General features: G+C 39.9%; 1 protein-coding gene across 2 annotated transcripts in view; it reads left to right on the forward strand.

The window, feature by feature from the left end:
• The window catches only part of UNC13C (unc-13 homolog C), a 625,259-nt gene that overhangs the window by 574,113 nt on the left and 40,492 nt on the right, over positions 1-10,654 (forward strand). The window lies entirely within an intron of this gene.

Here is a 10,654-nt window from a genome sequence, read left to right on the forward strand (position 1 = left end):
AGGTGGAAGAAATTTTTTTTTAAGATGGAGTCTCGCTCTGTCACCTAAGCTGCAATGCAGTGGCATGATCTCAGCTCACTGCAACCTCCTGATTCAAGTGATTCTGATTCAAGTGATTCACTCCCTTCCTGATTCAGGTGATTCTCCTGACTCAGCCTCCCAAATAGCCGGAATTACAGGTGCCCACTACCACGCCCAGCTAATTTTTGTAATTTTAGTACAGATGGGGGTTTAACCACGTTGGCCAGGCTGGTCTTGAACTGCTGACCTCAGGTGATCCACCTGCCTCATATCCAGAATATAAGGATGAGAAGTTTAAATGCCAGATTATATATCCAAGCACATTTTTATTTTGAGGAGTAAAAATTGGAAGTGTCACAAACATAGTTATTTGGGATCATATTACCTAAGGAAAGCATTAATTATTTCTAATTATGTTCTTCAAACTATAGGATATATGCCCAGAAGTAGAAAATAAACCCTTTTGTGAAATGCTTCACTGTGGGAAGAGTGAACTATTTTCTTACCAGAAATATAGAGAAACAACATTAATAATATTTAGATGATAGAAAAACTGTTCTCAAATTTTTTTAATGAGCTTTTTGGCCAAGGGCCACATCTGAAATTTCAGCTGGATAGCCACCTATGGGAGAAGATACAGAGAAATGTCTTCAGTTCATATGCTTGGCCATTTTCAACTTAATACTGATTTTAAAACATAGAAGTTATTTCTCATATTGGCTGATAAAGCTGTCAGAGATAATCAGAGACTTGGAATCCTATCCAGCAGGTCTACGTCACTCTCTGTCCCCTAGGCACCACTGGACTGTCTAGATTTGCCTTCTGTGACAGGCGGTTAGCATTTCTCTAGAGTTCTACATGTAAAACTCAGGAGAATCTGTGAAATATGGCTCCAAACACTGAAGTCTTTCTGATGACATTTACTTCACCAAGGTGGATGAGGGTTTCTGTGCAGTCAAAGTGCTATACGCAAATATTTTTAATAGGAGAGGTACTGTGATGTAATTCTAAGGATGCTTACCCCCAAAGTAGAAATAGCAAGTATTAAATAAGATTACAGTGATAAGCAAACATCTCTTGTGCACTAACCAAGTTGTCTACCTCTGTGCTATTTTTCCTAAAAATCCTGCAAGACCAGTAGCATTCTTCTCTACACTTTTCCAATTAAGACATAATGAATAAAGATTTTACTCACAAATAGATTCTAAAATTTGCTGAGGTAGTTGGTCAAGTAGATAAGTGACAGAGACAATGCCCCTCCCACTGTCTCACACTTGTTTTCCTCAGAAAGAAATCAGGGTATCATTATTCCTTCCCACAGCCCATGCTTTCTTCTCCCTAGCTTTAAATAATTGGGTGTATTTCCTCCTCCACACTCTACATGTTAGTGTCACTAAATCTCTCTTCTGTTCAGGAGATGATCTTTAAGCTGATATTTGGTTTTCATGTTGGCAATAAAGTCCTTCCCCAGACTTCTCACTTCTTCCTCTGCTCCCCAGTTTCCCTTCATTCTGGCTGCAGTTACTGGGTAGGTTCAGTAGCCAGGACACCTTTTAAGTAATAAAAGGAGGAACTGGAATTGTAGAAGCTAAATGTAAGAAAATACATCCTGCTTCCAGGAAACCCTTTCTAATATAGCCTGATTTCATTCATATGGAGTCTACTATGTGTGTGTAGGACTTTGCTGCATTGCTCTTTCCTCCGTGCCCCACTCTTCTCTACTCTTGTCCCCTACCGGCACAAGGATTCATCTTGTGACACTTCCTAGCACAGTCAGTCATTTCATGATGGGTAATTGGCAATCCTCTCCTCTCACAATGTAAGCCCTAGTAGGACAGGCAGTTTGCTTATTCGTCTTTGAAATCTAAGTGCTCAGTACAGTACTAGATAAAAAACAGGTGCTTAGTGATTTTCAGAACAAATGAATGCTACTAAATTACACCACGTGTTCTCACTCATCAGTGGATGTTGAACAATGAGAACATACAGACACAGGGAGAGGGGAACATCACACACTGGGACCTGGGGTATGGCGGGCCAAGAGAGGAATAACGGGGTTGGGGGGATTGGGGAGGGGTATCCTTAGGAGAAATAACTAATGCAGATGACGGGGCAATGGATGCAGCAAACCACTATCATGGCACGTGTATACCTATGGAACAAACCTGCCCAATCTGCATATGTACCCCATAACTTAAAGTAAAATAAATAAAATTCAGTGCAGAAAATTTCAAATTGTATAATAGAGCATAGTTCTCATATTTGAATGTATGTGATTACGAACTTTTATTGAAGCAACTATGTTTGTGGTCCTGTTCTAGACACAGTAGAACATCCAAAACGTGAGTAGGTGTGTATGCATCCTTAGAGAGAAAAACTTGTCTTTCTACAACTGATACTATTCACTAATCATCATCAGAAAAATGTAGTATCACTGGAGAAATACAAAGGGGTGTATAAAGTTAGATGGAGAGAATAAGACCACTTTTTTATTTTAGTAAATTCTTGAAATCATAGTGTTTTACTGAGTCTGTTACATCAAACTCAAAAAGTGACCAGGAAAAAATGAATTATGCCACCATGCGCAGTTTAGGTCAGTGAATGATTCATTTATCCTTTCACATGACTTTGTTTTAGGAGTATTTGTCATGTGCCAGGCTTTGGGCTAGGTAAATTACTGTGAAAGTCTGTGCTGAGTATCTCCATTTGCCCCTTCCAGTCTACTTTCCCCTACTCCGCAGGAGGCTGAGCGGTTTGGGTCACACTCTTGGGCCATCTTACTCCCTGTTTCCTATGTGTTTCAGACCGCAGGGAACCCCTCCTAAGAGGGTAGAGTAACTTCAGATATTCCTTCTTCAGGCTCCCTCTGGACAAGATTCTCTCAGCCTGGCTCCGTACTTTGACTCTAAGCCTCTCAGTGTTCTCCTTGAAAACTCCTTTTCCAGGTTCCGGTAACTCCTTCCTCCCCTCATGCTTTATGGATGAGGGCTGTTAGCAGCTCCACTTTCCCTTGTGGTTTCCCTAGACCCCACCAAAACCCTCATAAAAAGCCTCTTCTCAAACCATCCTAAAATTCCTCAAATTTTAGTTTCCATCTGTTCACTATTTATACTCTGATACGAAAACTATTTATAGTTTTGCCAGGTTTTCTTCCATGGCAACTCCTTCATTTGGGTCGAAGATTAACATGTTGACATAAGCATTTGATGTGTCAGAATAATGCCCTTTGGAGTGAGGGAAAACATCAAATTTTGATGACTCCTTTGTCCAGAATAACAAAAGAACTTCCCACCAGAATACTTCTATTGTAGTCTCGGCAGGACATCAAAATCCCAAATCCCACTTTCTCATAATACAGTATATTTTGCCCAGCATTTTATGTGTTCTGGAAATCTGAAATCAGATTAAGACCATGGGAAATCATTTGTAAAGTCATTTGTAAAATATAAGACTCTCACAGCATAGAGTAAGCACATGTTTATTGCTTACATGGGGAAATTACGATTTTTAATGTAGTGGTAGACTAAAATATATATACTCATAGCTCCAAATAGGCGTACTTCCAGTGTTTCTTCATTTTTTTTTTCATGAATACTTAAAAGATTACATTTTTTGTAGCACTACATATTTTCAATCAACAACTATGTATATGATGCATTTCTTTATTTCTCAATTTGGTAAGAGCAAGATCTCATTTCAAGGTTATACTGAATATCAGTGGTTAGAGTCCCTATTCCCTGACTTCAGCTATTCTCTGTTACTAGCCTCTCAAAGACTAAGAGCTTTAAATCTAAAGCGGTCGATTTTAAAATGAAGAAGTTATTTCTCATATTGGCTGATGATCCTGTCGGATATAATCAGAGATCTGGATTCCTATCAGGCAGGTCTGTGTCATATTATGAATAATTATGAAAGTAACGTATATATATTTTTCAAAACAAACAAAAACACCTGACGTTTGTTTACACATGAAGTTCTAAGTAATAACCACTCACACCGCAGTTTACTACTGTTTATAGGCACCTTCATGTACTTTTGTCACTTGAGACTCAGAACAATCTTGTAAAGCCAGACAGAGGGCTGGGCAAGGTGGCTCACACCTGTAATCCTAGCACTTTGCGAGGCTGAGGTAGGCGGATCACTTGAAGTCGGGAGTTCAAGACCAGCCTGGCCAACATGGTGAAATCCCATCTCTACTAAAAATACAAAAATTAGCTGGGGAGTATGGTGGTGTGTGCCTATAATTCCAGCTACTTGGGAGGCTGAGGCAGGAGAATCACTTGAACCCGGGAGGTGGAGGCTGCAGTGAGCCCAGATTGTGCCATTGCACTCCAGCCTGGGGGACAGGAGTGAAACTCCATCTCAGAAAAATAAATAAAAATTAAAAAAAAAAAGTCAGACAGAGATATTCAGGTTATTGGTGTAATATTCCAAAGTGCTCCTGGGTACGCTTTTGTGACAGTCATCTCACCTAAGAGCAATGGATGTCGCTGAAGTGACTGAACCAAGAGCGCAATGTGGGTAATAGACTAAAGACAGGGGCAGACAGACAAGTTCCAGGCTCCAGTAAAAATCCAGGTGAGACACAGCATGGGGCTTGGATGGTGGAGTAGTGACAAAGAGACATGAGCAGACCTAAGATGTCATTCAGCAGTAAAATAGACAAGTGTTACTGAAATAAATCTGAAGTTAATAAAAGTGAGGATATTTCTTCTACAGGATTCCAAAGCAAAGCAACTGTTACCTCTGTGTGGTGAAACTGTGGTGGATTTTTTTTCTCTGCCTGCTTATAGTTTTCTATACTTTGAAATTATCCCAAAATGTGTAGCTATTTCTTTTTGAATTATAATTTTTATTTAAAAATATAAAATATGCTCTTTCCTATGCAAAGTAAATTAGCTTAATTGATTGCCAAGGTGGAATTTATTCAAAGTCGTAGATTTTGAAGACTTTTAAGCCTTGGATTTAAACCTGAGCTGGGTTAAACAGCCCAATTAAACTTTCTCTTTAGGATTCAAAGAATCTCATAATTGCTCTCTGGATAGCATAATTGCCTGGAGTAAGCCCCACATGTTATATGTACACACATATAGACATTACATATGTACATATATACAACTTATAAACCTTAGTTTAACGACAAAACTTACCAGAGTGATTGTATAATACACTGATTAAAATTAAGTGCTGAGTTAATGGTAAAACAGGTATTTTGAAAGCTGTATAATACCTTTTTATTATGGGTAGCTATTATATTCTTTTAATATTTTTGTTACTGCTGTTTGTTTTGTTTTAGGTCTAATTAGAAAGTAAAACAGATTAGAATAAGTTGTTTGGGAATGTTATGGAAATGCTGACATGTCAGGAAAAGTATTCCAAATCACTGAGTCAAGAAAGCAAAATGCAATCGAATTTCTCTGGACCCACTGAGCCATCACGCCTGATTTTGTTCACTGAGAACAGGTTTGGTGACCAATGGGGTCAGTGGCTTTAACTGGAAGCTGCAGACTACTGCCTCACAACCTGTACATGTCCTTCGTAGCTGATTTCTGAGAGACGATGGGATGTTTTCTCCTTCAGTTATCCTTTGGTACTAGAAGTCAAGCCTTGTTATTACTTGTTTAATCTATCTTAGAGAAAGGAATATAAACTATGTTGAATGGCATAAAAATAGTAAACCTAAATTTTTAAAGTGGGGAAGCCAACCTTGTATAAACCTCTGATGTACAACTCTCTGCTTATTTATGGAGGAAAGGCAAGAAATGTGAAAACAGGTGAAGAGAGAGCAGTGCAGGCATGACCCAAGCATGTGCTGCATGTCTGCCTGGCTCTAAGACCTGGGATAAGTCACTTATGCTCTCTAAGCCTCAATTTTGTCATCTGTAAAACCGGAAAGCATAATAATTCATACTGTGTGTAGTTACTGGGAGAACTACAAGTGGTAATATCTGTGAAACTGCACAATGAAATCTCAATACATGTTCATTCCTATGGTATCATCATCATCATTAGATGTACTCTGTCTCAGAGATGACTCTTTCATTTAAAAAGCATTAAGAAAGATCCCCTCAGGATGCAGCTCCCTAAACAAGTAAGCCAATAATCACGTGCTCCCCTGTGAGCTATATACCTCCACATTCCTAAGTGGCTCTCAGAGCTAATGAGAGATCTATGACACCTGGATGATTCACCTGCAATTTCTAGGAACCCCCTTTTCCATACACTTCATGGTTGTCAAATAATCATGAATTTAGTGAACCTGTGCTGTGCACAAAGCCCTGTGCTAGGCATGCAACACCAGGGATAGATTCTTTGCTCCAAGGAGCTTATGATGAAGACAAAACAATTGTATGAAGAGAAAAAAGAATCATCCAAGGTAGTTTATACTAGATGCCAGATGAATCTAAAGGTAAAGTGTAGAGGCTTTCAGAAGAGGAGAGATGACTGTGGTGGGAGAGTTGGGAGCCTACAGGGAAGACAGGAGAAGAGCAGGCATGTCAGAAAGACACAGAGATCAAGTCTACAAGGAGACCAATCAGAGTGGAGTAGTGAGGTGCTCTCAAAATATAGTCCCAGAACAGCAGCCTCAGCGTTACCTGGTGCATCAGTTGGCTCAGGCTATCATAGCAAAATACAAAGACTGAGTGGCTTAAACACAGAAATTTATTTTCTCAGTTCTGAAGGCTGGGAAGTCCAAGATCAATGTTCCACTTGCGTTTCTGATGAGGTCTCTCCTCCCAGCTTGCAAACAGCCTTCTTCTTGCTGTGCCTTCACATGGCTGAGAGGGAGATCCTGAGTTCTCTGGTGTCTCATTTTATAAGTACACTAATCCCAGCAGGCCAGGACCTCACCCTATTACCTCATTTAACCTTAGTTATTTCCCTAGAGGCCCCATCTCTAAATACAGCCACACCGGGGATTAGTACTTCAATGTACGAATTTGGTAGGATAGCAACATGCTATCTATAGCACATGGAAACTTTTCAGAAATGCTAAATCTTGGGCTTTACCCTGAAACTATTAGTCAGAAACTCTAGAAGTCAGGCTCAAATATCTCTTTCAGTCAGCCTTTTCCGTGTGCCTGAGTTTGAGAACCACTAAAGAGTCAATAGGGGAAGTGAGTGGAGGGGAGATGAGAAAAGTGGATTGTCATCAGAACTTGGAGCTTTGAGGCTCAAGAGTGTGGATGCTGGTCTTAGTCAGTTGGGAAACCAGAAGGAGTGGAAGTCAGACAGGTTAATGTGAACGATTTATTTTTCCATCTGTATGTGGGAGGAAGGGGAGGAGGGAAAGGAGGAGAAAAAGAAAGAATGAAGGAATTAAGAGAATGGGAAGGAAGAAGAATGAGAGGCAGGGAATGAGGAAGGGAGAGAGGAAGGCCTTTTGGAAAACAGTCTCATAGTTTAGGTATACACATTTTAAGTGTAGTAACAGCAGAAATGGAGAAAAGGGATGAATATAATAAATATTATGAAAATCTACATGTCATTCCAGGGTCAAACAAGCAAAGGAGAAAGCGGTATTAGGTAACTGGTAGATCTGTGCAACCTACCACTGACAAAAATGTGGCAGCTTAGATGGGGAGCTGATTTGAGGCACAAATTCAGTTTTTTTATTTGTGCCGATGTTAACAGGAGGACATCTAAGTGACATGTCTACTAAGGCACGAGATATAGCTAAGAGAGCAGTCAGTTCTGAAAGTACATTCAGGAGGCAATTATTGAATCCTGTGGAGTCTTGGCAAGTTCTGAGGAAGGGCACGCAGTGAGAGAGGATAAACGAAGTCACAGAGAAAGCCACTGTTTCAAAAACAGCAAAGGCCCAGAATGAGGGTGAAGATGAGGGCAGGGTAATATCAGTGACATTTAAAAATTTTTGCTAGTTAGCGCCTCAAAAGGCCTCTCAATCTGAGCTCAGCAGAAGGGACATGTTTGCAACTCAACACGAATCCTCTGGGTAAATCACTATGCCTATGAAGTGGGCCTACTAGCCAAAACTGTGAATTTTTATGGTCACCTCTACTGTTAGCCTGACCCCGTGTTAAACAGAATAAAATGGTTTTCAGTACCAGCTCAAAGAATTTTAAAATGTTGACCATTTATATTACTTAAGTAATGTGATACCATTTATAAGTAATATAAATGTTGACCATTTATAGTCATTTATATTACATACACTATTAAGTAATAGTCAACATTTATATTACTTAAGTAATATGCAGAAACCCTTTAGGGTTTCTGTAACAGTAAATTGATGGTTCGCTAGTGCATTTCAGAATCCCCTGTAGGGTTTGTTGTACCACAACAAACAGGTGATTTTGCTGGGTTCCACTTAGAGTTTCTTGTTCAGTAGGTCTGGGTGAGGTCTGAGAATTTGCATTCATAAGTTCTCAGGAAAAACTGATGCTGCTGGTTCAAGAACCACAATTTGAGAACCATTGTTAAGCCTCACGGCATGGCATGCCTATCAGAGTCACGTGTAGCTAATTCAGGGTACCTTGTTGCCTGCAGACTATGACCATAGGCAATTTCTTTAGCAGTATAAACCTCTAGATAAAAGAAACACTCAAAAATCATAATAGGAAAATAGAGTGAATGAAATTAGAATTTTTTTCAAATGAGAGCATGTGTTTTAGGGCCTTAAAAGAATATTTTCTCGTAGTCTGCACTAACATAACAAGAATATGAACCTGAAACTAAAACTTAAAAGGGCCTTTATGAAACAAAAACACTTTCACACCCGAGGTAAAGGGCTACATATTTCCCTCAATTTTTTCTTGTAACTTAGCTTTCATTTAAATCACATGGTCAACCTAGAAACTTGATTCCTGCTTATTAGTCCAAACCGAAGGTGTTATTTCCAATTATTTTCAGTTCAGTTTTTGTTAATGTATAATATAAATGACTTAAAAGCTAAGTTTTGTGGGAAACTGTTGTAAATGTGTTCAATAGTTGCTGCCTCCACATCCATTTTCAGGCCTGGCCTAAGTTGTCTGAAGCCCACTGTCACTGTATCACCTCTGGTCTGGGTAACACTCTCCTTCCCTGAGTGGTTGTTTGTGATGTGGCCCATTTGTTCTTCATTTCACTAACCGAGAACCCACAGATCACACAGCTGCTGACCATGATAAAACCTAATGGTCAACACCAGAGTCCTGTAAATAAGCCCCGCTTCGCAGGTGCTCTCTTAATATCGGCAAAGCCACACCCCCACGGGAAAGCGCAAGAACAAACCTCCAGGCCCTCTGGCTGCTCTCTGGTTCCCCGTCGCCTCTAGTCTTCCTCTCGGGCTCCCTAGTCTTCCTCTCGGGCTCCCGCCACTCACCGGACACCTCTGGGATGTGTAAGTAAGAGATTTCTTCTGTTCCTGCGTTTTGGTTTCGCCTCTTCCTTGTGCCTTACCTGACTGACACCCTAGAACCTACCTTTCCCCCTGGCCAGGTCTCTCTTGGAGATTGGCTGGTTTCTGGCCTCCTCCGAAGAGAGAACTCAAGACCAATTTAGAGAGAAACCCAAACATTTAAGTCACAACAGAAAGCTTGGTTGTTTACTTACTATATATTTGTAATGTAAAATGTGTTTATGATAGATTGAGAACACGCTAGAACTATCCTAGCTCTCAATTGCATTGCTATCTTGTAGTATGCAGTTATGCCTCGTTTCATTTTATTTTCCACTTGAAGTCATAGTATTCCCTCCGTTCATAAACATCTTGAATTCTGTAGCTGAAAAGACAAGGTAACTTGATGGAGCATCCCCCCTTAGTAATCATAACCCCCAATGCAGAACAAATTAAATGTGCAAAACTGTGAGCACCATGTCCTACATCATTAAAGAAAGAAAATGATGTTGAAAGGCAAGAAAGTCCTTATGAGGAAATTCAGGAGAGTAGAAGAATAGACAGATGAACTGGAAATGGAAAAAGTCAGTTTTTCTTTCCTTTAGGAGGAAGCCTGTTTGGAATCTAGCTGGTAAATGTTACAGTCCATTTAGCTGACAAGGTTAGTGAATGCTAAGAAAGCATAATGGTACAAATGGCCATTGTGCAAAGCACACTTATAATATTTTATCTGGTCCTCTCAGTGACCCTTTAAGGAACATGAAACGTTTTTAGATGAGGAGAATGAGCTTCAGGGTGAAATTAGGTGACTGGTAAGACTTAGTAAGTGGTAGAACTGGATCCAAATCCAAATTCTTCCAACTGTAAGCACAGAGCATTTTCCACTAATCAGTCCACTAACCAAGGAAACCTTGTTTCTCCAAACATTTAAAATGATGCTATGGCCATTTGAGTAAAACCTATTTTGGCCTATACTTTTGATTCCTCATCACCAGCCTACCATTGGTGATCTGATATGGGCAGCAGAATTAAGATGTAATGAAGTCTAATAGAAACTCTCATTATTTGTGGAGATACAGTACTACAGAGATGGTGATATAGTTTGGATGTTTGGCCTCTCCAAATCTCATGTTGAAATGTGATCCCCAGTGTTGGAGGTAATTAAGGGAGGTGTTTGGGTCTTGGGGCAGATCCTTCAATGAATGACTTGATGCTGTCCTCATGGTAATGGTTGAGTTCTTGCTCTATTCATTCACTGAGATCTGGTTGTTAAAGAGTGTGAGTGCCGTCCCC

This window comes from Cebus imitator, unplaced genomic scaffold, assembly GCF_001604975.1.
Source record: "Cebus imitator isolate Cc_AM_T3 unplaced genomic scaffold, Cebus_imitator-1.0 Scaffold154, whole genome shotgun sequence".
Lineage (NCBI taxonomy): Eukaryota > Metazoa > Chordata > Mammalia > Primates > Cebidae > Cebus > Cebus imitator.